At 28.4% G+C, this 20,959-nt stretch overlaps 1 protein-coding gene across 2 annotated transcripts in view; it reads right to left on the minus strand.

Moving 5' to 3' along the window:
* The window catches only part of LOC148227685 (protein O-mannosyl-transferase TMTC1-like), a 666,186-nt gene extending 645,571 nt beyond the window's left edge, over positions 1 to 20,615 (minus strand). Inside the window, exon 1 of one of the 2 annotated variants that reach the window (XM_088202617.1) lies at positions 20,511 to 20,615. The gene's annotated coding sequence lies outside the window, so the exon portion shown is untranslated. Of the gene's footprint in view, positions 1 to 20,376 lie in introns of both variants that reach the window. The other variant, XM_088202616.1, reaches the window with a different exon arrangement.
* Between the last annotated feature and the right edge of the window lie 344 nt (positions 20,616 to 20,959).

The following is a 20,959-nucleotide window of genomic DNA, read 5'->3' on the forward strand; positions in this document are numbered from 1 at the left end:
ATGTGTTTTAGATCAGTGGTTAGCAACCTTTTTTTTGCGGCGGGCCGCAACCGAAAATCTGATGTGGTGCCACGCGAGATACAACTCTCACAAAAACATGACACATTTGCATATACAATTGTATTATATAATACGACATTAAAAATGGAAAATTATTTAATTTGTACAAAACTGTTAGAACAAAAAAAAACAATACAGAATAAAATTTAAACCGTGAAATATTAATTAGATAATTAACATTGCTTTTGATCAATATTTTTTTTATTATCTACTGGCTTATATTGTGTATTGTATTGCTTTATTAATCTAAGATTTTAATAATTCATACATATTATTTTATAAAATTAATAGAATAAAACAAATATTCGATAAGCACAAAGCTATCAAAAGAATCAATCATGAAGATTGAGCAGTCGAATTCTGAATCAACCGAATATAAATAAAACGTCTGGACTGTCTTACTCGCTTATTGTGTTCGTGTGTGTTAAAGTTTTATACACACCAATAAATATGTATTTATACACATACGCACATATGCACATACAAATAAATACACACGCAAAGCGGCCATTAATATTTTTTTTTCAAAATTGGGCGTTCCTCGTGTGAAAGGTGTTCATCCATCATCATTAGACGTTATCTATTTGTGCTTCAGTTTTATATCTCTAAACATTGTTCGTTCGCATCTTTTGCTCGAGGGACAAGATAAGTTAATCATAATTATACCGTTTTCGATTCGAAAAGTTTAAAACTTTGATTAATAACGTGACGCAGCTTGAATTTGGCGTATTTCGCTTTGGAGAATTGATATTTCGTATCTGTGCGTAACGAGCATAATAAATATGATTAATTGTTTTCGATCGAAACCGAGCGATTAAAATATAAATTGTTAGCACTATTTGTATACATTTCATAGTTGAGAATGCTTTGTGAATATATATTATTGTTTCTTAGTTTTACCTAATCTCGCGGATGAATAACCTAAAACTTTTGTTGCTTAAAACCAGTTTTGGTATATCAATCAGAAGTCTAAATGGTCTAACTTTATAATTTCATACGTGAAGTTAACTTCTATTCATCAACATTGAGTATTAGTAAGATTTCATTTTCACAGAAAACATTTTTTATGCTTCTTTCATAAACAAAGTTTTAGAATCTTAAAGCGTTGCTTCAAGTAACAATATAATAACTTAATTTTATTATTATTTTAAACAATAACTTGAATAGTGTTAGTGATGTGAGCAATCGTACAAACCTTCGAGGAAATTTGGATAAATGACAGCAAAATCAAATTTAAAGATAATTATGTTAATGTTCAGCTCTTTAACTTTTCTCATTAATAATATTAAGGTTTGAGTTTTAGTTGAAAAGTAACCTAACGTTAGGATAATATATGATACTTAAAATGTATACTTCAAAGAAATGATTGGTGTCTTGGAAATTAAATAGAAATGCCAAATTTTATTATTTAATTCAATCAGACCATTATCGGTTTTTAGATTTCTATTGGTCACTGTTGTAAGCTCTAGTTATATTTTAATTATTATTAATAATATATACGTTTTATTAATATTCTTAATTTTTTAATAATAGTATATATGCATGGTGATATAAAATTGTAAGTTTTAGCAACTAAATAATTTATTTTACAGATATACAAATGTAATTAACATTGTTTACATAATTTTTAAATTATTAGCTTATCATTGTAATTGTTTTAATTTTGCACTTTTATTTATCTTAAAAGACATTATTTAATTTGGTTCATTATTTATATCATCACTCACACATTATATTAGCATATCGTTTGTAAATAAATAAATAAATTTAATTAAAAGTAATAATAATTTATATTAAATAAAAAAATAGACCTATAGTTAAAAGATTATATGTTTTATTTACTTTACACAGTGAATTTCTAATTATCTATTTTTGCAAAGTTCTATTAATTTTTTTAAGCACCGCTTCAATCACATTTTTGCCTTTTAACTCAATGACTTAAAATTAAAATCAAATTCTATAAATATTTTAAATATTTAAGACCTCATCTTTTATTCAGTGTGTGATTTGTATATTTTTAACTCCGAACAATCATCACAGATGAGGTTTTCCTAGATTTTTCTTATCTCGCGGATAATAATTAAAATAAAACGTGCAATGCAACTTCTATTTATCGTAAACTGAAATAATCATAAACAAAAATTAAATAGTACTATCAGCGTAGAATGGCAAAGTATAATAATATTATATATAATAAATCATATATAACTTTAAACATGAGTAAAAAATGGTTATACGAAATATAAATCTTTTAAAAATAAACTATGTTGAGATATTCTAATATAAATAATAAATGTGCAATAATTAAAATAATATTATATAAATACATCTCAATCATCAATTACATGAATCTGTTTTCATTTTATTCAAACATATGTATTATTATCTACACACTTATTTCTCATAAGGTTTTTTTAGATAATTATAACTGACTAAAAATAATGCATAATATAAAAATATATTTTAGTAGAATAATTTGGAGAATGTGGTCTAGCCAATAGTATAAAAATTTAGGAGGCATCTAGAAACGGTCGATCAAAAACGATATTTTCTTATATTTATTATTAAAAAAAAAAAATTAAGTCTAGTATTTTCAAAAATTGTTTTTTCTATCATGTATTGAATTACTGAAAGTTAAGAAACCAATGGGTCAATAAGGTTTATGACAGTTGTCCTAATAGTTTTTATCAGTATTCGTAGACAATACATTAAATATCAGCGTACAAAGTATTTTTAGAAGTACCTGAGTGTAAGGAAGATTATTTAAAAGCTTTATATTGCTTAAAACACGATTTATGCATAAATAGAAAGACGAATAAATCTAAATTTAATTTTACCTGCTTGCTAATTAAATTTTGTTTCCAAAAAAATCACTTAAACGAGAATATTTACTATATTTTTATTTAATATCTACAAAGATGATTAAATCCATGGATTTTTTGCAATACTCGCAAGCATGTATCAACATTCAACAATATATCACAGCATAATGGTAGCAATAAAGCATTCAGTTTGAACTTAAGTGATTGAACATCTATCAGATTTTTTGACTAAATGTTTTAATGTATTAAAAAACATTCATAATCAAACAAAAAATTCACGAATCGTAACAAACATTGAAAGGAATAATGGTTTAGTTAGAATATATCATAATCGACGGTTTACCGTTACATTCTAATTAGAATCCACTACTATTTGCCTCTCAGCCATACACGGTGGGGGTGTTACCCTACGCTTCTAAAGAAATATTTACCATTTTATTTTTATTATATAATAATGCTCTTTTCTTATATTAAATACAAATATTAAATTGCTTTTGAAAACATATTACGAACACAAATAGTAGGAACACATTTAATAATGACTATAATAATTATATTTATTTAAAAGATCGTTGAAATTCTGCGCAAAATTAAGAAAATCAGATAAATAAGTAGCAAAATTATAAAATAAAGTTAGTGGTATTGTAGGTTAATCAAATTTATTCATTTAACAATCCAGAACTGACTTATAAATAAAAGTGGGAGGGGTGTCGCATGCAACGAAGAAAGAGATAATCGTCACCACGATAGCTGACTTTTCCCCATTTGCAACCTGGGGACATCTGGTCGTAAAAAATTCTACGTACGGACTAATACAATAATATAAACGTGTACATCTATTAGAATAAATACTACTACACATATATAATATAACAAAAATATTTTAATTTCCACATTTTTCAATAGTTTAAGACTGTCTTTAGACCCAAAAATACATTATATTTAATAATTAATGGTCATTTAATACTTATTTTTCACACAAATTAATGCATATGTACTAACTACCGCGTTATATTGCAATGAAATATTTAAAATATATATGTACAGATTAACTCAAATATGTTTTTATATGTATACAAATCCATACACACAAACATAAAATGTTATAAATAAACATAACGTATACATATTTTTAAATGATTTTATTATATGTAAAAGGATTAAAAAAAATGATACTGGCGCACACATTTTACATAAATTGTACATAGCTCCTCATAGCTATCATTGAAAACATAGATGTGTCTGACAAGCAAGCGTTCTCATGCGTTGACAACCTGACTACGATGGTCAAGAATATGGGTCGTAATTACGAATTATCGGAATTGTACCCCAACTTGTTGAGCAATGGAAATACGGATATATATATATATATATATATATATATATATATATATATATATATATATATATATATATATATATATATATATATATATATATAAGAATTTTCTTATAAAGATAATTTCTTTTCTTCCAGACAATGTAGCCATATTTGTGGCTGAAATATGTTTTTTTTAATTTTACAATGAATATTTTATGATATATACGTTTGTTACCAAAAATAAAATATATTTATAGCAATCGTAGAGAAAGATGCAAAATATGACAAAGAATTGTCTATTAAATAATTTACCAGTACCTTCTTTAGCCTAGTGATACTGAGAAATTCCGTAATTAAGGCAGATTTTTTCCCGGATTATGAAATGAAATCTTGATTAGAAGTAAGCTAAAGTGTCTAAGATGAATTGAGTATATATTTAACATAAATTAATATCATATTTTTATTTTGGAACAAACAGAATTAAGAAACTAGTATACGAGTACGCAGGCACTTACACGCCCGCCCTTCCCGCCCACGGGCTCTAAACAATTAAACTTTCCTTTTCGGTTATATATGCAGACATACACACACACACAGCACACACAAAGCAAAGTTTATTCATTTTATTTGTGCGACGATAAAATATGAACGTCTCGCGCGGGCACGTCCCGCAACCGCCAAACACGGGCTACGGGCTTAGACCTTCGCAAATGTGTTTCCAAGTTTTGTTTACGCTCTGATATGGGTGGCGTCAACTATAAAATTGAGTTTACAAAATAAACCCCTTTCGGTTCGACTCGTCGACTCGCGGCGGGCATTGTGCCCTAGGGGAAGCGTAGCGCCGGGGTGCGAAAAGCCGCCATTTCATACGTAATCCCAGAATGCGTCGATTCGTCACGAATATGAGTCGCCCATAGAATTGAATATACACGGTAAAGGTCTTAGCAGTGTTGTGGAGTCATAGTTTTAGACATTATACGTATTTCAATATTTTATGCAGCTAAATGTACATTTCAAGTAAAAACATTACCTTCAATGAAACTAAAACATACGCTTTTTATACAGATCCTTACTTCCTAATAATAAATATAAAAATATATATTTTTATAGATATCATTTAAAAGGATCATATGGGTGTTGTTTAAAGCAAGAAAACTAGTTTTCTGTAGCAAAGATGGTTTGAAACAAAGAAGCCTTACAGCGTCTCAGTGAATCGTATACGAGCTCTCATGAAATTAAATTACTTGAATATTTATACATGATATACCTTTGTATTTTTCATTAGATATGAATATATTTTAGTATGAACCATAGCATTTCAGCACACATACATGCAAGCAATTATTTGATTGTTCAGCATTTTGAATTTGAAACATTCACTCGACCAGAAAACAGTTGACCGAGCCTAATCGCGTTGAACCATCGAAATATTCTATCCGCTGACGAACCGTGGATATACTACACAAAACACGCAATGCACAAAGCTAATATTTTATTATTAAAACATCAAAATGGCAGAATTTGTGAGCTACCGTCGCTGACAGCCCCATTAATAATTCTTTGTGTCCGCCGTCAAATCGACGTTGACCGGTTACGGGTCGAACGGAGTAATTAGTAGATTAATAACAAATCAGCTTTTGTGGTCAAGTGATATTTGTTAAATGTGTATATGTATGCATTCGGTACGAGTGTGGATTTATGGTACGACATAGTCGCATCGTCTAATTTGAGAGGCGATGACATGGCGGTTCAGAGCGAAACGTTCTCATTTTTATTTAAAAAAAATAATAATAAAATATTAAACACATTACAATTTTTTTTAGTGTGGAAATTCAATAAAAAAAACTAACCTAATTTATTTAATGATTTCTGTTAAATTTTAGCTTCTACGAGATGCGTCAAAAATAGTTTATTTACTACAATTTTGATCTGGTTCGCATCTTTTAATTTTATTATTTTTTGTGTACAGTATCTTACATCTTACGATTATTTTTCATAAAATAAATGCGATTTTACAAATGAGATTATACAAAAATTCAATTTACAGTTTGAAATAACGCTGGTGTTATGGATTACGCTACATGCTGCCTTCACTGTCATGGATTGTGTGGCAAACATCTTAAAATAAGCGATTTTTACTTAGTTAAACGTGTAGCGACCATAATAAGTTAACAGATAACAATATTTGCACTAATGCAATATTGTAAAATTATGCTTGTTATTTAAAAAGAAACATTTCTTGCATCATTAAGAATGGGCAATTATTTCATAGAGCGAGCTGGATTGATTATCCGTCACACCGTCGCACTGTGGCGTATTTGCCTGATCTGGGCGGCCAAAATTATTTCTCTACTTTAGCTGATTTCATAAGTGCTCTTAGTCAAATATATAATATTATAAGTGTGAAAAAATATATTATAGAAAAAAAAAACTTATTTTATTTTTTATGAAATAATTTATGCAATTTTATTTTAATAAGTATTTAAAGTATTTCTTAAATTGTAGGACCGAGAAAGAAGAATTCCGTGTAGAACGGTCGTGCGAATTTCGCCGCGTCAAGTGTTAAAAATAAAAAAAAAATTGTAAATGTCTGATACTTGCTGTTTTTTAAGAAGAAAAAGTACTTGACTAGTATTTAATCATACTTGGTATCGTTTTTATTTTTAAATATGTGTATATTTGGTGATTCTAAACAAATTTTTATTTTATTTTATTAGTACGCGATCCACAATTTGAAGTGTACTGATTTTACCACGGTGATCATTTTATTAAAAAATCACAATCATTATAAAACTGTATTTACCTAATTAAAAAGTTATAATAGTTTAAAACGCTTAGATCCTAACTTTCGTGACAAAGCCCCGACCCATTTTTAAGAATAATGGTATGCAATGTATACCAATATTATTTTCACATGTATCATAAGGAGATAGACCAAAGTTTTATATTGTATATAACTATAAAACTCAAAATTAGAAAAAAAAAAAATAAGAAAAAGTGAACTCGAAGGGATGACTGATTTCCGACCGATCGTGGGGGCGCTTGCGTTATGCAAGAAGGGGGGAATTATTGATTATTATGCGCAAAATTATCAGCTTTACAGAGCAACTTTTTTTTTTTACCTGCGCTTAAATTTTCATAATCGACTTTTGACCGCCCAGATCGAGCAAATACCCCACCGTGCGTCGCAGGCTAAAGCCATAGTGGGGAATCTGAATCAGGGCAACGTCACAAATAAGCGCGGACAAATGAGCGTGTGTCAAAAGAGCGCTGCGCTATAAGCGCTGCGTCATGAAAGCGCTTACCAAAGTAGCGCTGTAACAAAATAGCGCGCGTCAAATGCGCAGACAGTCATATGAGCGTTTGACAAAAGAAAGCACGTCATTAGAGCGCAAAAATACTTGAAGAAAATTAAATAATATATATTTTAGGAATGAGGTATAAAAAATATAGGTAAATTGTGAAAAATTTACAAGGAATAAGAATAAAAATTCACTTAACATAGGCGGTAAAATTAATATTTTATGTGCCAGAGCGTATTAACGACTAAAATGATTTGTCAATGAAAACATTATTATTTATGAATTATTACGTACATACAAAAGTATGGCTCCCCATTCCCATACGTACGATATACTTATATTATAGATTAAAAATTTATCATTACGTTTGTTTTATAATGTTTCATTAAATTAACAAATATTAATATTAATAATTAGATTATAAATATTTTTTTTAAATTATTAATAAAATATTATTATTTATCGACTTGACTTTCAATGAATGCGTATAATTGGGCAGGTATACGGCCCTTCAGTAGTTAGATATAATTCCTACTACTATTACTATCACAGTAATAATCAAACAGTTAATATCAAATTCATCGTCACTTTCTTAAACATCCATTATTATATCGTCATTCGTAATTATATAGATAATTTCTAAAAATAAATCAATATATGTATTTATAAATAATTAAAACACAGATTACTAATTGTTTGTAATTTACTAGCTCGAAAAGACTAATATTATTATTTGAGTTGCCGCTAAAAATGTCGATAGTTGTCAATCGCTGATTTGTTTAGTGCGAGCGAGATAGCGAGCTCTGCTTGCATCTCGCTCTTTTTTCTAATCGTTTTTATTTCATAACAGACACACAATATTAAGTAACAATTATGCACGATCAGAGCATATAATCCCGTTTCATCCCATATCATAAAAATATCGATACCTTTGAAGGAAAAAATGAGTTTAAGAGGAATAATTGATAACTTAAAACTGTCAAGTAAGCGTTATGCGGTCTTAACACAGCTCAATTCGGCCATATTTCGATGAAAAATTTTACAATAAACTTACACTCGTAAATTTAAGATTATTGACTTATTTGCATATGTTTAGAATTCAATATTACTTAACTGTGTCTACCAGAAGCTTTTTTACCATTAATAAATTGAAATTGGCAAATTTAGCTCGAACACAAAGCCAATAAATGCATTGAAAATTTTGAGTGCAACGCTTGGAATACGATGTTGAGTTACTAGCACAAAGGGTTAACTATATGACACAGAAAATTCCAGACATTACCTTGTCAACCGCATGATATTGTAAATATCGGCGTCCCTTCCCCCGCGAGGCCGGCGGGGGAAGGGACGCGTCGCGTCGCATCGGTTGCACGCTGTAGAAAAACACTGATGCAACGGTACCTTGCATAGTAACAACATTATATACACTAATTTGAATTATACACTGCTTAATTCTAGCACATACACTATCACTTTATAATTAAAAACATCGAAACGGATATTATTATAAAAAAATATGAAGGAGAACACTTATTCGAGAAAAATGTAACAAAACAATTTATTCGGCTGTTTACGACCACGGTCGCATAGATACTGGTCTTTTTTTTAAATATTTCCAAATGCATCCAGACAATTCAAGGTTATGCTTCATTAAAAATATCAAATGTCATTCACCTCTTTGTCTATTTTTAAAATATTTATCTTTGATTCGAATTATTTTAATGCAAGTTGTTTGTTTATTTTTAAATATGTATCTCTTGTTCGATTTATTTAAATGCGAGAGTGACACGAAGGTCACCTTTGTTGTTGACTTGTTGACCTTCTAAAAGTATAATGTCGATGATTTCAAGTTTTATATTATTTAAATCTAATTTATATTTGCCAAATTCACGACATTTTCAAATGACGTTTTTTCGTTGAAAATAGTGAAAAATATATACTTTTATTACATATTGATAATATGGGGGGTTAGGGGGGGCTGAACAAAACTATATTTTGAAATTTATTTTCTTTATTTTATAAACATATTATGTATTTATTTTTATTGAAAATTAATTTTATTCGACGCTCCTTCTTACAAAAGTCAGCAATAACCGCAATATATAATCAGTATATTGTCTTTCTTTAATTTGTCTAAATGTTTTTTTTCGATTGCCGAACGCAGTAAGCAAATTTTTATTATTATTTTTGAAACTACTTAAAAATCATTATATAAAAATAATTAGTTCTAAATATGTGAACCAAGTAATCACGAAACTTATATAGAGTCAGAGGCAAGTATACTTTACATTTCAGAAAATGCATATCAAAGAAATAAAAAAATACATAAGGCAGAATTTCGGGAAAGTAGATTTATACAATTATGATTCCTCTCTTTTAAAAAAACTTAATAATAATATTAATAAAGGATTTTATTGACTTTATTTACCACGCATAAAAAAACTAAAAACAATACATATTTGGCTACTATGTTATGACTGGTTTCGAAGTTCGTCATCGTGACACAATAATAAAAAATTAGAAAGAGAGTAATGAACCAGGGTTTTTAAAAAAAATACAATTCACATTTTACATATAATTTACATTATTGAGATAAATAAACTTTCTTTAGAATCAGCATGCAATTCGCTAGTTGAAATACAAAATAATAAATGTTTTCATCAGAGATTAGAGAGCGATATCTTGATTTGTTTTAATTCAGTACAGAAAAAAATTCGCATTGGTACGTAGAATATTTTTTTTTAATTCTGCTTAATTATTTTAATTTTTAAAATCTCTCATCATTTAAAGCCGTGTAAAAATCCTCAATTTCCAATATTTTTAATTGGTTTTTAGCAAGATTACCGCATTTTCATTGAATTAATTTTAATTAAATTTATAATTGATCTTTTTTATGTCGTATGAAAATAATAAATTAACTAATAATTAATCATTTTTTGATATAATTCAACTATAATTTTTGAAGGTCTAAAATAATTAAACTATGATTTTTAAAATCTGTGTTACTGACATTTCTGTCATGTTTTTTTCGCACAGCAAAAGTGATCGAGTTTGCCTTCTCTAAGATTTTTATAAAAAAAAGTAATAATGTAGCCTTAAATGGATTACAAAAATTTAACACTTCAAATACTCTTATTTCATTTCCTTGTAATTAAATATTCAATACATTAAAATAATTTAAAACATCAGCCAAAAATATAATAAAATAATTATTCAACATCAAGTAACAATGAAATTTGTAATAAAAAATAGCTTTCAACAAAGACAAAGACAAGATGAATTTCAAAGTTCTAACTATCCTTCGGCGTTGCCAGTTAGTTGAATCAATATTGTATTATAAAGTTTTAATATTAACGCAAACTTTAGCATCTGTAATTGCTCCTTTAAAATAAGGGGGGAATTTATTCTACATAAGTAAAAATGTAGCCTCAAAGCAAACAATTTAAGTTTTTACTTTAGTTCTAACTACCGACTAACCTTGTATAACTTATTTATAACGTAATTAAAAAAAATCTTAGGAAGAAACACTCATTGCAACTAAGTAAAATTATTTTAATGCTCATATTAAATTGTGGGTGGGCTAGCTAATAAACGGTACGACGTTGTCTGATTTAATGTTTTGTAGTATCCAAAAGAGAACTATACTAAAATTGATTTATTACTATAATAACGTATTAAATGTAAGCAAACGATTGCTATCATTTATGATTACAAAAAACTGTTATTTATTTTTGTGTAGTTCTGTGTTGTTGTTTTCTCGATAAGATAATAATAATAAAATTCTGATTACTTTAAATATTTATATAAGAATCTACTTATTGTAATATATTATAAATTAAATAATAATAATATGATTTAATAAGATTTTTTTACAAATTAAAAATGGACAATTTTAATGAAACTAAAGACATAGAAGGCTTGGTCCCATAGGTACATGTATGTGAAATGTACTGAATTACATTTTATAGCACGAAGCATTAATTCTGGGATCTCGTATTAATCTCGGCGGTCACTTCTCAAGATTCCACCTAAACCGCAAAACCGCTTTATTACTTAAACTAAAGCACTTTGACATAAGACTTTCGACCCCATAAACGTTTAACACTTTCATTCCGCTGCGTCGAGACGTAAAAGCTTTGTTCCGCGTTTAATACGACTGAGTGATGAATTAGCGTTGCATCGTTCGATACACATTTATTTAATGTTTCACCACTTACAGGAACTAGTACACATAATAGCTCTCCATCGGACTAATTGGCAATGGAGAATACAGAATAAGCTGCGGGCTAACGACGGATGCCAGCAAGATAGTCAAGTGGTGCAAACGCGATAATTATAAACTTTATTCGTGTGGAACTATAACTGCTGTCTGGCGAGTGTACAAAAGTTTAATTCGGACTAAGTATGGAAGTTTTGGTGAAATTGTGGAGCTTTGTCAAAACGGCGGCGAGAGTTACGGAGTCAAACTATTTTTTTTTATATATGAAACTAGAAACGTATTTCTTGAAAAATCGACTTAATACTTTACAGCCGACGAAACTAAATTATTATTTTAATAATATGATATAAAACATTAAGATGTAGTGACACTAATGAATCATAAAATGTACTACTGAAATATGTTTCGTTATACAAACCATAGAATTATGGTTGAAAAATAGCAAATATTAACAATATGAAAATAAAATTTTATTATTCCTAATAGGTCATAACCCAATGTATATTTATATTCATAAAATACATTATTTAATAATACTTTTCAATGCCCCAAAATAATCGTATATAATGTGCCCAATTATAAATGGAATTAACATCTTCTTTTACATTAGTAGTCCTTAAATTTCTCAACTTGGATAAAAGCTCTGGATATTTGCATATACCATGAAATAATAAAACATAATTATATATTATACGTCATTAAATTATGTTAGAATTCTAAGGGTTTAGTGCTTAAGTCTTATGATGCTCTTTAGCGAGTAAAATTCCCAAATGATCACTCATAATGCCTCCAAATAGACAAAATCACTTCAAAATTTCAACGAGGAAGCATTACACATCCTTTAATATTTGTTTATCAACTAAATCCACCTTTAATAATCTGACCCTTTCACAATGTCTTCGTGTATGAAATAAATACCTTTCTAATCAAATAATAAGTATATATATAATTTATATACTTTTATAAATTTTTACACAAAAAGTCCGATCCTTCCTAAAAGTTGTAACTCAAGTTTCTTGTATTATTTATAAATTATTAATATAATATATGAAACATGCGTACATAAAAACGCAAATTAAAATTTATGATATGTAATCATACAAAAAAAACACGTGTTACAATGTACCCTCGCACAAAAAACACGAACAAATCGATTTAATGCGTTCAACAGTTAAATAAAGGGTAACCGGGGGTGGCTAAGTTAAATTCTACGAGTAATCAACATGTTGCGGCGAGGGTAAACACCATAAGCCACCCCCGTAAAGCGTTTCATATTCCTTCGGTCTTTGGGAGAGCATATCGCCTCTTTGCCCGGTGACCCTCCATAAAAGACACAAACCACCCCGCCGGGGTATCCCTTGGCCTCAACCACCCTTAGCGGCCAAACCCGCCACCCCCTCTCGTTTCTGTGTATCAACGGTGCCACCTTTCTACCTGAGTTTTAGTTGCGGTAGGATTCCTCCGGAATTGGAGCAATTAAACCGCCGCAAACTTTCACAGTTATTTACGACCTATTTATTAATTTTAATATAATTGTACGAGCGTAAAGTTGTTTCGCTCGCACTGTGTTAATATTCAATTATTTCGCGGGCCGATTGTGTAAGGAAGAAGTGTGTTTGCGAGGCGAAGGTCGGATTATTAAATTAGGCTGTTGTGTTGGTTAATTTTAAGCCATGTTTGATTATGAATGGTTACTTGTTTTGGATTCATTATTTTGGTTATATGTACGAGGGATATTCAGAAAATCAAATTATAAATTCCGAAATTTATTTCTCAAACATTTTATTGTGGAATTAATTGGTTGAGTTTCTGAATTTCAACATTATACAAATCACGCGCTCGCTCCCTTTTTCGGCACTGAAAATATGCAATACTTTTTATATATAAAGTAAATGTGATCAATTAATAAACGCCTATATAAATAATAATTCAGTTGGCATTCTATTCAAATATGTTTATTAGATATCATTATTTTCTCAAAAATCACGAATCGGCCGAGATCTACGACTTCGAGTAAGCGCCCACACTGTCGCGGATTTCATATGCCCGCTCACATCGTGGCGTGGATGACGTTCGGACGGCGGCTGCTGTCACGTACAGCCGGCATATTTGCGCGCGATCGAAGAAAGTGCCAAATAATCGCAATTTTTAAATTGTCATATTATTAAAATTACGTTTGTGTGGGCCTCACCAATACAATATCAGTGAAAACTTTTCGGTCGTAAATATTCAATTTACGCAAAATCTTTGTCGGCTTTTGCAAAATGCCATAAGACATAAAAATGATACTTCAGAATACGAACACCACATGTGACTTTCCTAGTATTTGTGACCATCGATTCTAAATTAGAATTCGTATAGTGTGACATTTATATAAACCGATCTAAGAAAATACAAAATGATATTCGAAACGATTATTTTTAACAAAATCAAGTACCACTAATTATTTTTTAATCATTTAATTTTATATGAAAAAAACTATAATGACAATATTTGTTAGAAGAATATACTATCAAAATTACAATTAATCCCTTTTGGTGCCCTAAAATATTCAAAGATGTCAGTAAGAGTTTGTTGAAGATCGAGTTTCATAAAAGCATGTTAACATGCGTTCCACTGTAGCATGTGGTATTATAACTTGACCACGTGACCACAATGCAGCGCTGGTCATGCGTGTTAACCACAGGACGCCTATGCGCATACTAAAATTGAACCGAGCTACTCGTTTATCTCAGTTTGCGAAGCATAATATTATTATCTCTCTCACTCTCCTCACTTAACACGCGAGAGAGCAAAAGGGGAAGAATCTTACCGCTCGCGCTCGAAATAGCAGCTCCAACTTTAATCCCTTTGACTCGAAAAAATGCCGACAATGTTTGAAAGCGCTCGAAACTGGCCAAGTCGACTGAATAACCCCCACTTTACCTCCCGTTCTCGGTAACCTCAGACAACTTCCGAGAGAGAAAGCAGGCTGAACCGAACTCGACCGAAGTAACCCACTATATTCTCCGCCATTGGCCAACCTTGGCCAATTTCCAGAGAGTGTAGTGCAGGCATAAGATAAACTATAAACACTCACTGGAAGTAAAATATGCACCCTAACAAAAACCGCAGTATGACTATGCAAAAACAAATAGTGTAACTTTTACAAAGGTGATGACAGTTTATAGTACAAAATAAAAATTACCAAAAATATCTAAAAAAAAATTGTCTGAATGATTCGATTGTTGACTATTTTTTTATTATTTATTATAAATATTTTATTGCAACATAACAGACGTTAGCCCAATGCATTGAAACGGCATAAATACAACAACTATTTAAATAAGTAGTGAGACACAAGACTAAATTAGTCACATATATGTTATTCATTTTAAACAATTAGTATACATTACAATCAATAGATGTAACAAGTCAGTTAAATTTATTTTAATTATTCATCCGTGAGAATATGAAAATCTGGAAAAATCGATTTGAATAATTATTATAAGATAATTACAATTACGATTTTCCAGACAAAATATAAATTTAAAACATTAAAGGTCTGTATGGAATTCGAACCTTTGAGAAAGTTTGTACGAATAGGATATTTGGCCAATTGTAGCCAATCGTATTAGATTAGAGTCTAACAACACCTCTGAAACACTCGATTTAAGACCCAACGCTATGCGACCGTCTGATAATTACAACAGTAAATCCAAAAAATGTTTATTTGTGACCTAAAAATTCGAGTTTTAAAAGTAATGAAGAAAATAATTTAAGTAGTTATTGTCATATTTGTTGGCTATCTGCGTGGCTATTATGCAATTATTTGTGTTCTTCTAGTTAAAAATATAAATGGTTAAATCATTGCTAAAACTTACAAAAATGTAACTTAAACATAAATATATAATCCCTGCAAAAAAACTGTCTTTTTACGTTTTAAATTTACAATACCGTTATTTCACAATAATAAGCAATGACATTTCTTTGCACGATAAATAGTCTAATTTAATAATAAAATGTGCATATTTTATGTCATTACTTGAATATTTGTGGTATATATTTAACCTTACAATTTAAGACAGGTATATGCTATTTATTTAATCTATTAAATTGAATAAGAAAATCTTGCATGCTCTAACTTAAGATAAAATGTTACAACACGTGATTAATGCTGAACGGTTTTCGATTAAAAGCTTATAAAAAAATATGGAATATAGGCCACATCAACTATAAATTGATTTTATTATAAATAATATATAGTAGCAATCTATTGAAATGTGAATAGTAAAATTGAATCCAACGTTTGACAAATAACAAAATTATAATAGAAAAATGACACTTCAAAAAAAAAAATAAACTATTCATTTTTTAAGTGTCTGCCAGTTATGTGAAAACCTATTATTTATGCTTTTTTCAGCACAAAACCCATTAAATCTCTCGATAAAAACGATTCCATAAAATAATGATTGATTCATTGAAACAACAATGAAATACCTAGCCGTGTATACATATTCATATAAAATACTTGAGCAAAAATATGAACGAAATTAAAATTCTCCGAAAGAAGATAAAATGTAGTCGACCCTTGAACAAATTAAGTCGTTCTCGTATATAAACCATCAGCGTTTTAGGCTCTAGAATATTATTATAGTCAATGTAGTACTGAATTCCTACTGAAATTGGGATGGCATTAAGAGAGAAATTGAGAGTGTATGTACCTATATATTATATATATACTGGTTGGTATATGGCATATATTGTTTTGTAACAATGGCAGCCCTCTCGCGGAATCGCTCTTGGACCACTGCCAAAATAGTATACGTATCGATTCAGCTTAATTGTACCAATTTAAATGAAATAGGATATGATAGTGCAGTTAATATGGTCAGCATAGTATTTTGGTTTAAGTGCAAAAAACAATTGCCGGACATACCTTATAAATCTGCATGAAATATAGGAAGAACTATGAGCATCTCAGTTTGCAGAAGTTAATTTAATAAATTATGAAATATACAACAAATAAAAATTAATAAATAACAATGACAGAAATTTTTGTGTCGTAAAACACAAAAGTTCTTTTATTTACTTAGAAATCCAGCTTTATTTTTACTATGACAAACTTTCCTAAAAATACTATTATACAATCTATTGTTTTATGGTCATACTAATTTTTCTCATGTATATATAATACAAACATACATTTTTTTTATTTCTCTAACATTCAATTAATTTTGTTTCTATAACTTAAATTTTGTTAAGTTTATTCCTATATGTTTAATTTTTTAAGAAAGAGTAAAAAAAATAATTAAACTAATAATTGAACTAATTACTAAGACCTATAATTTCCATATACATATATCATATACTTTAATTAATATGCGGGTTTTAAATGACACTACAATTTTTTTTTCTACATTATATTTAGATCGTTTTTAAATTATATATCGCTGATTTATTCCAATTATTTTTAGTTTAACTTGTATTTATTATACAACTAATTATAAACTGCAGAAAAATTAAAAAATAATAATATTACAATAGGGGAACATATACTATATTAAAAATACAGTGCTTCTCTATTGATGAAATACTATTGTATTTTTTTTTACTCTCGCAAATTTTAAATACTACATTTTTTAATAAAAAAATTATATCTTAGATACGTATAACTGTTAAAAATCGTATTAAATTTTTATATCCATATATGAAAAAAAAATACATTTTCACATCAATAACTTTGTCACATCGTTAGTTATTCGCGTGACATCTCACATTTCCCTGTGCATGAAAAAACCGTCAATATCCCTAAACTGCCTGTCAGTTCCCGTTTTTTTTCACATTCGCCTTATGTATGATATGTATTTAGAAAAATATTTTTATCCACATTTAAAACTTTCACGCACCGATTTTACACGTCTCTGCTATATTTCTAGGGCTAAAAACTATAACCTAGTAACCCGACTTTTTTTTAATACATAAATATGAATTATTTATTATTTTATTAAAATATTTCCCATAATATTAATATTATTAAATACAGAGAACACAAAATATAACTGTAATTTTTTAATCACAATTTTAATTTACTGGCATACCTACATTATCAGCTGCACAATACTATTTGAGGGTTAATGATTATATTAAATACTGAGTAATTAGCATTGACATATGTATGTTTAATATAAGAGATAAGAACTAATTTTTTTATTATTTAAAAATAAAACTAAAAATGTCTTATACAGCGTTACTAATCTGTGGAAATACTATCAGTAATAAAAATATGCTTTAAAAGACAGTAACAAAGCTTTAAATTAAAACGCTGTTTATCATGCCCCTCTATTTAGTTCAGTTATATATGTAATATATAATTACATCTATCTTAAAAAAATATATATTAGCTGTCAATATTGCCAGCAAAGATAAGCTGTAATCCATTTGATAATCAAAAGTTAAACATAATTTTAAAGTACATCTGTATTAGGTTATTTTTGCTCGCAATTGGATTTAAGCACTTTTCATAACCTAATTTTGTAAGACGAATTTCTCCACATTAAATTACATTATCTCATTTTCTTTAAATTGCATTTATATTTAGACTACATAAAATAAAATATTAAAATTGTATAACAATAACTTCAATATTCACATTCTGTGAAATGGGTAATTAGTCAAATATCGGGTTAATAATTACAAAATAATATTGATTGATTTGTGTCTTAAAATATATTTAAGGGTAGTTTTGGCTCTTTATTTCTGTAACTAATTAATAAAATATATTTATTTAAAATACATATCCAATACTATATGTGTATAACACAATATTAATAATGTATAACTTTCAGGCAATAACCAAACAAAGAAGTAAATTAGTGTATGTTTTCAAATTTACAAAGATTAATTTTGCTAAAAAAAAATTTAACATAAATGAAAATCACGATATAATAAATCTAACCATATATTTTTTACAAGTTGTACTAAAGAAATATACTTTGTATATCATTATTTCAAATCTAAAAATAAAAAAATACTTTCAAAATCGGTTTAAAATATTTTTGGATTTGCATTTATTATGTACTACTGATACGGCTTTTTTATTTTATATATCTGAATAGGAATTTAAAATAGAAGTAGTAAGCAAAAGAGAGAAACTTAGGCATATTGTGTATTCAATAAAAGCTTTTTTTTCACATTTTAATAGATAAAATCTTCCTTTCTTAAAAAATGATATACTAAAAAGTAAACCATAAATATAAGCAAACCCACAAATAATGTAGGTGTATGTTATATTTTGAATACAGAATCCTAATTTAATATTTAAAAAAATAATATATAATAACTTTATAGTTATATTAAAGCAAAAATAATTAGTTAAACTATTTGTATGTTTCAGTACAAAAAAACATTGAAGCATATAAGAAAATAGCACTTAAAAACAGTAAACGTCCTATATTTATATTTTTCTAACCTTTTTAAAAAGTTCTTATTCACATTTTCCTACAATATATTTTTAAAATAATATTTTCTACAGCTAACCATACGTACATATGAGATTTTAGAAAATGCAATAAATATTTATGTAATTTATTATATATATTTAATGTAATATATAGTTATTACCAAATATGACATTTTAATATATATAATAAGAATTTTTTTAGCAAACAATTATTAAATACTTAAAGTTTTCTTACAAAAAACATGATTAAATGTTTTTATCAACTCAAGAATTTATTTATGTATGTAACCTAAGCAAGCTATAAACTATAATAATACTATATATTTATAAAGCATAATTACAACACGTTGAAAATTTATTTTCTACAAATTTTCAACGTTGAACCAAGTATTAAAATGTTGAATATTAATAAAGCCTTCCTTTTTACACATATAAAATGTGGCACAAAGTCTATATAAGTAAGTAAGAATTCAAACAAATTTTATATTCTCTGGCAGATTTTTTTACTTATTTTAAACAATCAAATATAAAGCCTTTCATTTTTTATGTATATTAAATATATGGCTTAGTGAATTATAAATATAATAATATATTAGCAGAGTTTGATTAAATGAAATATATATTTACATTTTTTTTTTTTAGATATTTAATACAAAAACAAATGAAAAATAATAGCTCTAACGGTAATTTTCGAATATAATATGTTTTTGTATATAAAAACAAAGATTTAAACAGCTGATTGAATATTAATTTGAATTATTAAACGTCATTATTTTGTGTTTACTTTTGGAATTGCTTGTAAGAATAAAATTTCACGGTAAATATTTTTTTTAAGCACTGTTTGAATCAACGCTGAAAAATCTATTTTCCAGCGTTGCTCAACCGCTATCAACCCAACAACAATCAATTTTATATGGCAGCCTAAATAAAGACAATCAACGGGAACAATAAATAAAAATATAGGTCGTAACTATATAAATTGCTTACCTTTTAGAATTCGAGGCGTATACCCACAGGAGGTGATTTTCCGCACTGCAGATATTGACACATAAACATTTAATCAGGAACAACTTTAACACAATATCAGATTAATACTATAAAACGATCATATTATTAACAATATGAACAACCGAACAAACCGCTTATTTATTATTTGTTTATATTATATAAATATTTTAGGATTAGACTATTAGTACGTAGCTACAACAAACCGTATCAACAACTGGTTAAATAAAATTGTTATATTTGAATTTATTTGTTTGTTAAATATATATTTATATTAATCAGATTCATAATAACCGTCGTATTAGATTTATTATTTTTAAGGGCTGTGTTTGAAATTTACGGGTAGTTTTCGCACATGTGTTTATCGCGTGTAACTTTTCGCGCGCAAGGGGCGTATCGACGCCGAGCGGCCGACCGGCGCCTTCCAGAGGCGCTTATCGACTGAGCCGGCCCTGTACGATATGTGTGGCGTTTCGGCCGAGGGATTCTGCCTGCGCCTGCGCCCTCGAGCACGTGCGCCCCCCTCCACGAAGGGCACAGTCGCGGATGACCGGAAGCCGCGGAATGTTGTGCTGCGGTGGCAGAGGGCTTCCGCGCCGGAAGCTTATAGATAGTGATTTGAAATTTTTCTATGTATTTTTATTAAGGATTCTGAATTTCAACACTTTTTGCAACCTAGAAATTAAAACCTTTATTTGTATTAAACACTGGAATTCACAAAATTTAATATTATTTTCACATAATTTTTATTTCAATTTAAACTGGACTTTGTCACATTAATTTTAAGCA

The sequence above is a fragment of the Plectrocnemia conspersa genome, unplaced genomic scaffold, assembly GCF_051122295.1.
Source record: "Plectrocnemia conspersa isolate PC_06_02 unplaced genomic scaffold, ASM5112229v1 ptg000013l, whole genome shotgun sequence".
In the NCBI taxonomy this organism is placed as follows: Eukaryota; Metazoa; Arthropoda; class Insecta; order Trichoptera; family Polycentropodidae; genus Plectrocnemia; species Plectrocnemia conspersa.